Source organism: Poecile atricapillus, chromosome W, assembly GCF_030490865.1.
Source record: "Poecile atricapillus isolate bPoeAtr1 chromosome W, bPoeAtr1.hap1, whole genome shotgun sequence".
NCBI classification, from domain to species: Eukaryota; Metazoa; Chordata; class Aves; order Passeriformes; family Paridae; genus Poecile; species Poecile atricapillus.
The window spans coordinates 19,263,137-19,276,143 of NC_081288.1; the positions used below are offsets into that span (position 1 = coordinate 19,263,137).

The following is a 13,007-nucleotide window of genomic DNA, read 5'->3' on the forward strand; positions in this document are numbered from 1 at the left end:
TGTTTTTGTAAAAATGTTGCTATCTTCAGTTAGATGTTTAATTAGAGCAATAATAAATTATTTAAAAAATAAATAAATGTGGGACAGCTTTGGCAAAATCTATCCTTTTAAAAAACATCAAGGAAAGAAGTATTTGATTTTCAGATTATTTCCCCAATTAATCCTTTCATTCCTCACTGTGTGAAAGATAGCATAATCATCTATGTATAAATAGATAAGAACAACTGCCTGTACTCTGTTGTGGAGAATATGGAGGGCTTTTTTCAGAATTTTTTTTTCTTTTGCCCTTGAGGGACTGTAGGTAGTCATTTCAGCAAGCAGCAAGAGAAAAAAAAAAAAAAAATATATATATATATATAGGTATTGTACCAAATCCCAGGTATTCCTGAGCTGAGGGAGCTGCTTCAGCTCCTGCACCATTCAGTGCTCAGGACTGCACTTTGCTAGGATGATGCGTATATAATTTCCTATAGGAGCACAAATAGCTCTGTCATTGTTTGGTTAATTTGCTTGAGAATGCTTATCTAAGCAAAGATCAGCTCTCATTTTCCTCACTGTGTGATTCAATTCGGAGTTGAAGGAACGGTGGGAGATCAGACAACACACAGTCCTTCTCCCTTCTCCCTAGTGGGACAGTAGCCACCACTTTAAAGCACAGACAGTGATGTTCTCACTTTCTAGCTGATTGATTCCCCCCTAAAAAGGACTGACATCACAGCAGCAGCAGCACTGAGGGGTAGCTGGAAACACACCTTGGCTCCTACCAGAGCAAAGAAGTGCATCTGACTTCTCCAAGGTGCTGTCTTCTTCTAGCACCTCTCCTCCTGCTTTCATGCCTGCCTCATAAACAGCCATGGAGCCCCAGCTTGTCAAGCCCTGGTGTCAGAGAAAACATGCTGCCAGCTGACAGGCCTGGATTAGGCTCCTTCTGAGGCTGCACTGGAAGCACCCAGAGTGCTTGGCTGCAGAGCAGCAAGAGGTCTGGCACCCAGCACACATGCTAATCCTCTCCCATCATGGCAGGGAGCACAGGCTGATAAATCCCTGTGCCTGTACTCACTCGGTGACCCTGTGTGCCCTTTCAGCATCCAGGATGCTGTGAAATCAGGGTGGGCTGTGCACAGCCTGCATGCAGCCCCAGATCCCACCTGTGGCTGAGCACTGCAGCAAAGAGGAGTGGGTTAAAGAAGACTGGAGGTCACTTGGCATGGTCACTACAGGAGGCTTCTAGGTGGCCTGCATAATAACTAATCATTAGAGAAGAAAGAGTGATAATTACTCCTTAACTCTGCACTGCAGGAACTGGCTTCATGGCAGAGAACAAGAGGCTGAAGAGATGAGGGTGTTTGTCAGCAAAAAAATGCTGATGTGATCCCTAACAATGAGATTTAAGTAGACCTTCAAAATAAAGAAATGATTCCTCTTTACTTAGTTATCATCTCTTCTCTGTCTGTGTTCAGCTGCAAAAAAACTTCTTCCTTTCTGGTTGTTGTGCTTTTAATTTAGTTCCTTCGTTTAAGAAGCAATAGTGTGCAATGAATAAAATGTTGATCTGGAGCTATTCTTGAGAAATAAACAAATTATGAAAGGAAAAAAAAAAAAAAGTGAGAGCTCTCCTGAGCTTTTTTCCTTGTTCTTTTTGTTGTATTGCATTAACACCACTGCCAGAGGGTTAGGAAATACATTTAACCAGAGTTTCCTCATGCCTTGAAGGAAAGGCCTGAAGACTTTTTTTGTTTGCTCCATCTACTCAAACTGAAATACAAGTTAAATTGAGAGCTTTTCACCTGCTAAGATGTGCAATCACAAGTCTCCCAGCTGATTCAAACTGAACATAGCATCCAAAGAATATCAGAAAATGCAGAGAATGCATTTTTCCTTTGCTGTTGAGCTCTAGGCATTTGTTATGCTGTCATCCTCAGCACAAAATCAAGGCACCTTCAGCTGGTCCTGTCTACTGACCTGCACTGAGGAAACTTGATGTTTCAACTCTTAAACATGGGGAAAAGAAAGGTGTAGGGAGGGCCAGGGGCTCATTCTCATTCAAGTCATAGCATCACAGAATTTGTTGATTGCCAGGAGATCCCCTTTGAGAGAGAATGACCAGCCTGCCTGTGTGCCAGGAAAAGGTGATTCAGTCAGTCTTCAGCGGGACTGAGTCTTTAGAAACTGCACCTTTTGTCCACAGCAGCCAGATCCAATGACTCTCCTGGAAGAGCAGCACATTTGATTTCTAGGCTGCCACTACATCACCTTGTCACATCTCCCCAGCCTGGGTAAATATGCTGTCACTGGTTTGTGGGCCTAAGTGCTTTCTCTCTGCAGCTTTGTACCTGCATTTCCCTCAGGGCAACTTCCCAAAATGTCTTACAGTAGCTTTAGTTTTAGTAAGAACCTAGCCAAGAAGGACAAAAAGTTTCTGCTGAGCAGAAAAAGTAAAGCAAGCTGAGCACTGTCCAAAGAAGAGGGCTCACCTGATGACTCAGTGCAAAAGCAACCCTCCCTAAGGCAGCTTTTCCACTTTCGTCTCTCAGAAGTGTGGCAGCAGGGAGCAGGCAAAGGGAACAGGCACATGGTGGTAGCACCCCAGCATAAACTGGGGTACCATGTACAGCTGTCTGTGCCAGTGACACCAGGGGCCAGTGGAAAGGCTCCCAATCTCCAAAGGCCCATGTTATTAAGTAATTTCCACATGGAATAAAAAGTAGCTGAATATTGGGAAGATAATATATCCTTCATTTCTTTCTATGGATGCCCAAATTTAGATAAGGTTAAGGGTAACTTAGTGCTGACTGCTCAAAAAATGCTGCCAAACAATTTAAAATCTAAACAGGAAGAGCAGACAAAGGCTTGTGAGAATTAAAATGTCATTTTATACTATATCCATGTTAGAAGCTGAGGAGGTAACTGGGTTTGTCCAAGGTCATGTCAGCAACCTGTGGTGAAACCAGGAATTCAGCCTTTGTCACTACTTTCTGAAAGTACTAACAAGACAATTACTCACCTTTTTAGCTATGTGTCATTTCCACACCCCACTTTGATTTTTAAGAGGAATTAAAGACAATAATGTGGAATATTAATTGTCAAACATGTCATTCAGAAAGGATGGCAGTGCTTGACTTATCTGGGCTTTTTTAAACCTGATATTTTGCATACCTCTGTGTTTCAAAGTAGGAGATAAACAGTGTCACTCTTGGCTAAAGAAAGGGAGAGAGATAGTTACAGGCTTTCTTCAGACAAAACATAACAAATGCTTTTGTTCATTTTCTTTCTTTTTTCTTTCCTTACTTTTTTATTTTCTAATTGTATATTTTTGGGTTTTTTCCCCCTTTACTGAAGCACATAGCAAAATAATTAATAACAGTAGGACATTCCTTGCAGGAAACTGCTTCTGATGTCAAAACCTTTCAGAAAAAATCCTTACATTTACTCCCAGTGGATCAGATTGTGAAAATGACTAGCAGACATCAAACAGACATTTTTAATGAGAATTTAACAGTGATCCCTTCATGTATTCTTTCCTTCTAGTGGCAGTTAAGTGTGTGGGCTATCACAAATGTCAAAAGCAGGAGGGTAACTTATTTTACCTTCCTTCTTCCCTGCTTTTCCTCATATTTAAGAGCCTTCTGTGTCTGGCTAAAGGAAGAAACTTCACAACCAAGATTCCCTGTTTAAATTCTCACTGCTGGGGCTCAAGGTCATTCTGAGAAGGCATGACATTGCCAGGTTAAATATAGTGCTTTGGTGATGGCCTCTCCTCTCATGTCACTTGTGCTCTGACAGCTTTCATCAGCTGAATACACACTGCTAGAAAAGTGAAATTAGTGTGGGTTAAGGATGCCAGTAATGGATCAGGGGATCAGTTTAAGTTTAGCTTAATCATAGAAAAGCAACAGCAGAGAAAACCTCTCTTCTCACCAAGATCCAGAGCAGTTGCAGCTTCAGTATTTTTTTGTTTGAGGGATACTACACATTTTATCTTGTCCTCCTTTTCTGAACAGAGACTTTCCCAGTAAGCATCTCAAAAATGCTCAATTTTCCAACACCCCAGTGTGAAGAAAAACCCTGTGGATGGAGTCTGTCTGTCCTTTTTTTTCATTTGGCAGCACCACAGGTGAACGTCACTATCTGACAATCTGCAGGAAGCAAATCCCAACAACACTGTCATGGGACCAGGAAGAATTATTGTCCCTGCCTCAGGATGCCAAGCCAAAGCCTACCCAAGGTAACAAGAGTTGGTGTCTGACCTCAGCAGACTTTGTGTGAGGCCACAAGAATGTGTCAAAAATCAGGCAGCAGGTTGGTGGCATGGTCAGGAGCTTATCTGTGATCAATTTGGCCTCAGTCCAGTGTGCTAAGTGAAAAAATATGCTCTCCAGTTCAAGCCTGATGCTTGCACAAAGCACCAGAACCCTTAGTCCAAGAAATGTCTGGGATATTCAATGGGTTATTACAGAGAGATCAAAGAGGTATGAAAGTCTAATAAGATGGTAAATGTTGGTGAGTTCACCCACCTATGTGTTGGTAAGTCAACAGCTACAAGCAGGTTAAAAAACCCCATCAATTCCTAAGTAATTTCTAGAATAAGTGGAGAACATAAGAGTAGGTGCTCTTAACTAAATAGCTGAAGATGTGATACAGACAAAACACTGAAAAATAATAAACTTATTACTACATTATGAACTTGAGACAAACTGATTATAATTAGTGAACTGCTTAAAAAGTACTGAAGGCAGAAATAAAAAAAAATAAAATAAATTAAAAAACAAAACAAAACAAATGCCAAAGAACAAAAGAGAAAGAAAGTAAAATCCATGGATTCAAAACAACAGGTGTTTCAACAGACAGTTTCTGATTCAGTGAAGTCATGTGGAAAGCAAACTGGAAGGCAAGACAGGAAAAATATGAAATGTTAAAGTCCAAGAAGTTGTTTGAGCCAAGCCACCAGGTTTGAGGAAATGACACTTCGTCTCTGGTGAAGCCCATGGCTAAGGGAGGGAGTTAAAATAAAACACAAACAAAATGTCATTGGTAAGTGAAGAGGTCCAAGGATGCACAAACTGACAGGAGCTTGTGGGGCGGTGTACAGAGGGGGGAACTACAGGACATTTCTCAAAGGTCTTAAAATCACTCAGTGTAGGAGGAAACCAGTGGGATCTGCTGCACATCAAGGGGCTATTAGGAATAATTAATGAGGAAAAGGACTTTGCAGATGTTCTGAATTATATTTTTGGTTAAATCTTCTCTGCAAATGATGCTGTGCCAATATCCATGTTAGACCTATTTTTTTGGAGACAAGAAAGCATGTGAGCTGTCAGAATGTGAAACACTGAAAGGGGAAACACTGGAACAAACTGATAAACTAACCAGCAGCATATCAAAAGGACCTCATGGTTATATATGCAAGGGTTTGGAAAGCATTTGAAATGGAAGTGGCTGTGCTGATAGCAAAAATAGGCAGGTTGTTGCTGAAGTCAGATACTCTGCAGAAGGACAAGAGGGTAGCAACAAGCATACCTATCTTTAGGACAAGCACAGGATTAATCTCAGGTATTATACACTGAAAAGCCTTGTTTCTCTTCCACCTTAATTGATTGAAACTAACAAAAACTAGATTTACATATAGGAGGGGATAAAAAAGAATCATAGCTTTCTTAAAAAAAATGTTGTCTGACATATTTTTTGAAGCATCAAGCTAAAAGACCAGGAAAAACAACCTGACAAGTCTACATATATAGGTATTTATATATTGTATTAAATTCTTTGACACATTTAAGTTGTGATAGACTAGGTGGATTATTATTACAAGCTGGAACATGGTTAAGAAAGAGAAAACAGAAGCCAAACATAAATGATCCTTTTTCACAGTAAAAGATTAACAGCTGGGTTGTCCAAGAACTTAGAACTTCTTTGCTGAAATTATTGCTCTTAGAAAAAGAGAATAAGGATTGAAGTACCTCATAGTATGTTAATTAAGTTGGGAGAACCTAACATTTGGATCCCCAATGGAAATTAACATTGGCTGAGGCAGAACAATCAGAGGTGGAGTGAAATATTTGGTAGCCTTTCTCTATTCTAAGCCACCTGTGGCCACTCATTATGACATTACAGTGAACAACTCTATTCTTCTCTATTACAGCACTGGTCAGAAATAAAAAAAAAAAAATCCCAAACCAAACAGAAAAATCAAAACTTTCATTAGCATGGGAGGAGTAAGAGGTGTTAAAATGTAAATTATTTTATTGTTCTTTTCTTCTGTCATGCTGGAATAAATGAATGGCACTTTTACAATGAACTGGCTGTTCCAGTTGGTCTTTTCCTGTCACATAACAGAGAGGTATCAATAATGTTGAAAGACAACTAATTTAAATAGATCAAAGGTTGTCTGAAATATGATTTTCCAAAGAAAATATTTAATTAACCTGCTGAATTCCCTGCTACATGCTATCACTAAGGTACTGAACTTACTGGGAGGCAAAACAGCATTAGTTTCTTCTCTGGCCAGTGAGTACATCTGCAGCTTCTCTAAAATCACTAGAGGTTTCCATCTGGGGAGGGAGGCGAGTAGATCTTTTTGTCATTTGGAGAAGATCTCTGGGTGGTGAGCAAACCCAAGATGAAAACCTTTTACCTGAGGGCAGTGCAGACATCTAGGGCAGCACTCACTACACCTGTCTTTTTGGTAACCAACACTGATAGGAACACTCTACAGGACGAGACAAAACACCTGTCTGATCCAATGCTGTAATCATTATGTTCTAATGCTCTGTAAATGGATGACTGATGCCTTTTTGAATAGGAAAATAATGAGCAATGAGAACAAATAACACAAATTCTGTTAATAATTCATGCTAACATTCATGAAACTTTTGAAATGTGTGAATATTTTCATGAATAAATCATTGGTCACTGGCTCGCTTTAAAGGGTTTCAGAAATAATAGAGGAATAAGCTTGTTGCCATTACTCATGAACAAAGTTATGAATAATTTTCAATATATGGCTGCTCTGCTTTCTAATTGACTGAACATGAGATAGACGAGTTTAAAATAGACATCAGTAATTCATTGCAAAGCTGAGAGAAAATTTCTCAGGAATCTATGAAAATGCTCTGATCTATATCAGAAACCAGATTTTTCCCTATAATAGTTTTTACTAATTTTTGTTTCTCTCATGGTGGAATGGATTACAGAAGAGAAGGATCTAATCTCCATGCCTGAAAATCATCCTATCTGCACAGAAATAAAGAAATCTTTATATATTCAGGCTACCTGAAAATCCTGAGCCAGAGAAATCACTAAGAAAGAAAATTCTATTAAATTACTAGGTTTATTTTATCACCTTGGTTTCCAACACTAATTTTGACAATGATTCAGAAGACAGACCTATGGAGATATTTTTGTCTCATTACACCTCTCTCAAAAAAAGCCAAAAAGCCCCAAACAAAACCAAACACCAAACCAAAAAAAACATAAGCAACCAAAAAAACTAAGAAAACCCACACATGCCCACAGTTTACTCAGAGCTTTTCTAAGAGCTTGAGGGAAACCCTGGGAAATGCTGATTTACAGAATTTCTCGCCTATTTATGTTGTGGCTGCTCACAGAGATCTTTATTGCCATCACTGCGAGAGGTGCCCCGTGCTATTCCCAATGCCCATTATCACACTGCATTTCCCTTTCAGCAGAGTCTGATGAAACAGAGCTGTTCCATGAACAGTTGTCAAAACACTGGCGTATTCTAATTACAACACTTACTATGTTTCTGTGAAAATCAGATTCTGAGCTCAATTGCACCAGAATAAACCAGACGCAATTAAAATCACGGGAGGCACCCCTGATTTGCAAGAAGGTAATTAAGATCAGAATCTAGCCCATGGAGTCTCAAGAAATACTGGAATGACAGGAATCACCTTATCAAATAGAAAACATGCAGAAGACTTTGAGCAAAGTAGCTGGCCCTAAATGCATTCTCTTTCATTTAAACTGCATCATATCCTTAAAAACAAATACATGGAGCACGTGCACTGCTGAAATCCCATTGCACTTCTTAGTGGCACTGGCAAACATTCTTTAGGAATAAGATCACTCCACCCTATCCTATCCTCTTGGGACTTCAGATTGTGTTATATGAGAGATATTCTTTGTAGGACCTGCTGATATATAACCCTGTCTGTGGGGAATAGATGGTGTTAGACACAGGTAACAATACAGCTTATAGGGTAGGACTGGCAGTCCAAAAGGACAGGCAGCCCCACAGCTTGAAGCATTTTTACACAGCAGAAAGCTCAGGGCGCATGGGAAAAGGAGGCAGCCCTTTAATGCAACTTCAGGAGTGGTCTCAACTTTTAATGCTGCCCACTTCAATCAGGGAAGTGTAGGAAGGCAGTGGGATAAATCAGCAAGGGATCCCTCTTCGATTTAATATGGAGAGCTAGGAAATGCAATCTGCTAGGCACAGGTGTTTGGCAGTCAGCTGGTGGGATGTGGACAAGCAAGTAGGGAATACAAAATACAAAACCGTATTTTTTGGGCAGCTCTGACACAGGAAAAGCTGTGGAGACCCTGGCAAAACTGAAAGCTACCTTTGCTAAAATATGGAAACTGGAAAAGATGGGTAGGTGGTATGCATGGAGCCTCGCTTAGCTGTAGGAGTTCTCAGTGCTTGGTTTTTCTACAGCCTGGTTCTCAGAGATGGGAATCTCTAAGATGGGTTCAACAGGGCTTGAAATACTACCACACAATTTAATGCTACCATACGTTAAATACCAGCATACAATTTAAGCTTTTTAAGATTTAAGGCTACAAGTATTTGTGAAAAAGTTATCCCTGTCATTCATATGAGATGGATCTAAGCCCCTTCAGCTTTTCTTAGCCTGATTACTGTTGCCTATCCCATCCACCCACCTAAACAGCCAGTAGAAGGTCAGGGCAGCAGTTTCACAAGTGAGTAATCCTCTTCTGTACCTTCAAATCTCTCAGAATTAGCTGCGAGTTGCTTCAAGCTGCGAAGCTCAAAGCCAGAGAGATCCACAATTTCCAAAAAAAATGGTCAGACATAGTCTGGGCTTCCCAGCTCCAATTTCTTCCCACTTTTTATTCCACAGCTTAACCCACCCAAGCCATAATCTCCCAGTGACCAAAGCAGGATCAGTTGAATCAGCTGATTCAAGCTTTCAGCTTGGAAGAGGGAAGATCTGATTGGCAACAGACACTGGGAAGGATGGAAGAATGCCCTTTTCTCATATCACTTGCCTCTCCCGCTCTGCAGTAGTTGGCTATGAAGCCTCACATTCCTTGTGCCCGGGGATGCTCTTCCTCGCCTGCCTCTGGCACTAGAGGGCGCGGAGATCTGGGCTTCGGGCTGGAAATCCAACTCTCCGCGGCCCCCTGCTTCGCCTTAAACTGAACTCAACTTTCAAAGAGGTCTTGATTTCACAGAAAGGGAATTGGCTTCATTATTACTGGCTTGTCTGAGTTCCCCATGCTGCATTGCTATGGAAACAGGACCAGAAACTACGTCTTTTGCATGTAGGTCATGATATTAGCAGAAAAGGGAAAGCTGGGTGAACGGGTGAGTGGGTTACAGATGTGAAGTGGGACAGAGAAACCTCCTGGGATTATATTTACAACATTGAGGGATTTCATAGTAGATGTCCTCAAAAGGCTTTTGAATGAGACACCAAAAGGGCTGAAAGAGACAAGCATTTTGAGTAGCTGAGAACTGTCTCACACACACACACACACACAACAGGGATTCAGCCCAGAGGTGACAACCAAAGTGACAGTGGGCACCGGGCTGAACATCTAGGAGGACAAAAAGTGGTTTTGTTTATAGATTCAGTTTTGAACTGATGGCCTCAGTTTCCCCCTTTCAGTGTCTGGGTCTCCATCCTGTATGGTGACAGAGCACAGCCAGACTCCTGTCCCTTCCATCTCCTCAGGACATTCGTGGTCACACATGGTCCAGGTCTCCTGAGCTCTGCCCAGATGCAGGGTTACAACCATTCAGGTAGAGGATACTACACAAAATCCTGGGTTTGGATGGGAGAAAAGCAGGACCTCTCCTTTTTATAATTTTGATCTCCATCCAAAGCAAGCTGGGGACATCCTAAACCCTCCCTTCCCATATCCTGTGCCTTGTTCCCAAGTGGACTGCAATGCAGAAATCAGAGAGTGCTGAGGGAGGGAACAGAGAGGGCAGCTCAGTGGGGCACACGCTCAACAAACCAGAGAGATTACTACACTTCTCACTCCCCTGGTGCAAAAGCAAACAGTCTGGGGGTCCTGCAGGGGGGAAGTTCAACCAAACTTATACTCAAAAGATCCCAAAGGAGGGAGGAAGTGTATTCTGTGTAGCTTAGAGAGGTTTATAGATGAGTCACCAAGAGCGGCTGGTGTCATAAACCACACAATCAAAGCTGGTGTGTATTCAGACAGGGGCTGTGATTGCAAGTGATGCAATATCATAAAAGACAGCATGCATGCCTCCGCTCTCCTGTATTCACCTTCCTTATTGTTTTCTATAGTTTATGGATTTGGTATATCCCCCAAATAGCTGCAAGAACTGACTGTCAGTTGGGCTGTCAGGCAGAGGTTAGACCTTCTTTTTTTGTCCTTGCCTTTTTCCTCCTGCGAACAGAGTATCTTTCTTAAGGGACAAGGACAAGCCAGTGTGTGCCAACACACTAGTTGATACATCAAAATGGGAATAGATGTCACTCTGGCTAGATTTGCAGCAAGAATTTCCAGTTGGAAATAGAGCCATCTCCTTGCCCTGGAAGGAACTTTAACAAATGAAAATAGTAGGAATAAACAATCTTACAGGGGTGGGAAGAAGCATCCCTTGTTCTTCACCCAGCAAAGGGGTAAGGACTCACCCGTGGGCTAGTAGGGATGAGTTGTGAGCCCCGAGAGCCTCCCCTCGGGTTTGGCAGCGGGCACAGCCGTCCTCCAGGAGCTCCTGGCATCAGGGCCCTCCGGCTGGGCTGCCCTGCAGGGGGAAGAGCAGGGGAGCTCCCAGCCTGCCTTCCCCCATCGCCCTGGCGCTGGGGCAGCCGCCAAGCGCGTCATGGGGCAGGCTGGTGGAAAGGCGCAAAGCCAGAAGTGCCCTGGCTGGAGGGATGGCCATAATCGGCTTTCGCCCGAGAAGCAGATAGCACTTTGTCCCTTCAGAGCCCTCGATACGGCCTCGCTGTGGGACTGCACCAGGACCTCGATGCCCCAGGGCTGTTTCTGGGAGGCAATTTTTCATCCACGGATTGATCGGAGCTCCCTCTCAAAGTATCAGCTCGCTCCTTCTGGCCCTGAGCACCCCTCGGTGACGGCACAGGCGAGAGGAAAGGGAGCCCGGAGGCACGGCCGGGACCGACACAGCCCTGCCGGGGTCTCAGCCGGAGCGGGGCAGAGAGGCCAGCCGGACCCGGAGCATCCCTTCCCGCAGCACCCTGCTTCCTGCTCCTGGGAGCGAGCCCTGGGGCAGGGATGCGGCCGAGGGGAGCCGGGAATGAGCCGGGGGAAGCCCAGACCCTTCCCACCCCCGGCGGCGCCCCCAGCCCGAGCTCTCCTCCCCGGGGCAGGACAGGAGAGAGCGGGCAGCGGGAGCTGCTCCCGGGCACAGCAGCGGTTCTGGGGGCGGGGGACAGCCCCGGCACGGCGGCAGCCTCCTCCCCGGCACCCCACATCGCTCCTGTCCCGCAGGGCAGGGATCCCCCCCGCCCCGTCCCTTCCTGCCCGCCCGACAGCGAGCGCACACCGCGGGCGGGCGGGCTCCGCTCCCCGCTCCCGGGGACATCTTGCACGAGTCGTGGACAAACATGTCACAGAGGCATTCGGGAAGGGCAGCCCGGCAGATGAACCTGTGTCGGAATGTAGCATTTGTAATAAAACCCCCTGTGTATAGCTCTTGAAAAATGTGAAGGTTTCTCTATATCAGGCTACGTGTCGCTCCCGCTACACCATGCTAGGCTCGCTTCTGGGATTAATATCGCAACTGAAACTCGACAGAGAAGGGCTCTGTGCTGGGAACAATCGCTTTGCCTACTCTCCTCTCGCTGCTATTCACCGGTGGCCCGCTCGGCTGTGACCCATTCAGCAAAAGTTTCCCTATGGTCTGTTCTGCTTCTTCTGCCAGGAAACAAAAGCTCGTTTCTTAGACATTATTTCCTTGGCGGGAGCTTTCCTATGACAGCAGGGGATGAAATCCTAGGTGCGGCGAAGAAGGGGCGGAGGGTAGAGGACGCGAAAGAAAAGCCAAGAGAAAAAAAAAAAAGAAAAAGAAAAAAAAAATGGAAAGAAAAATGAAAAAGAAGAGAGAGGGAGAGAGAGAGAGGAAACGTCAGTAAAAACCAAAGCTTTCCTACCTGTGATCCAATTAGCAGAAGTTGCATCTCATCCCGCTGCAAGCGGCTCGCTGGAGCGGCCCCGGCCGCGGCGGCAGAGGCATGCGGGCTGAGCGCCGTCAGCGCCCGCAGCCAGCGCCTTTATCGTCCTCTTCCATATCTTCCACCAGCAGGGAGGGGGGTTGGGCCGGGGGAAATACAGAGCACTTGGTACCGTGATAGTGGGGGCAAGGAATAACAGGTTGGGAGCTTTAAACTAGGGGTGGCATTGTCCGGGCTGATGGAGTTTTTTGTCTCCCGCTCCCCTCTCGCCCTCCCACACCCACAGGCACACACTTTACACACACACAGCCCCTCGGTGGCTCTAACCCTCGGGAGTCGCTGCTGCAGTTCAGCCAAGCTGAGCTCTTTTTTAAAAAAAAAAAATAAAAAAATAGAGCAATAATGCTATCAAACCTGGCTTAAAGGTTTAGACAAAACTGGAGTAATTAAAACCAGGTGAAGCCGGGACTCGTGAGGGAGCCGGTAATAATTCCTACTTCTCCCAGAGCTGGTGGGGAGTGAGGGTAAGCTGGCGGCGAGCGGGGGAAGCGGGGTGCCTAGGTGAGCATCTCGGCTGGGTGAGTGTCCTTGCCGGCTGCTGCGGCTCTGGGAGCGCTCGCTGACCGC

The 13,007-nt window shown here is 44.5% G+C and overlaps 1 protein-coding gene across 1 annotated transcript in view; it reads right to left on the reverse strand.

The window, feature by feature from the left end:
• The window catches only part of LOC131592187 (muscarinic acetylcholine receptor M2), an 82,301-nt gene extending 69,668 nt beyond the window's left edge, over positions 1-12,633 (reverse strand). Inside the window, exon 1 of the mRNA XM_058863524.1 lies at positions 12,360-12,633. The gene's annotated coding sequence lies outside the window, so the exon portion shown is untranslated. The remainder of the gene's footprint in view (positions 1-12,359) is intronic.
• Positions 12,634-13,007: the final 374 nt, after the last annotated feature.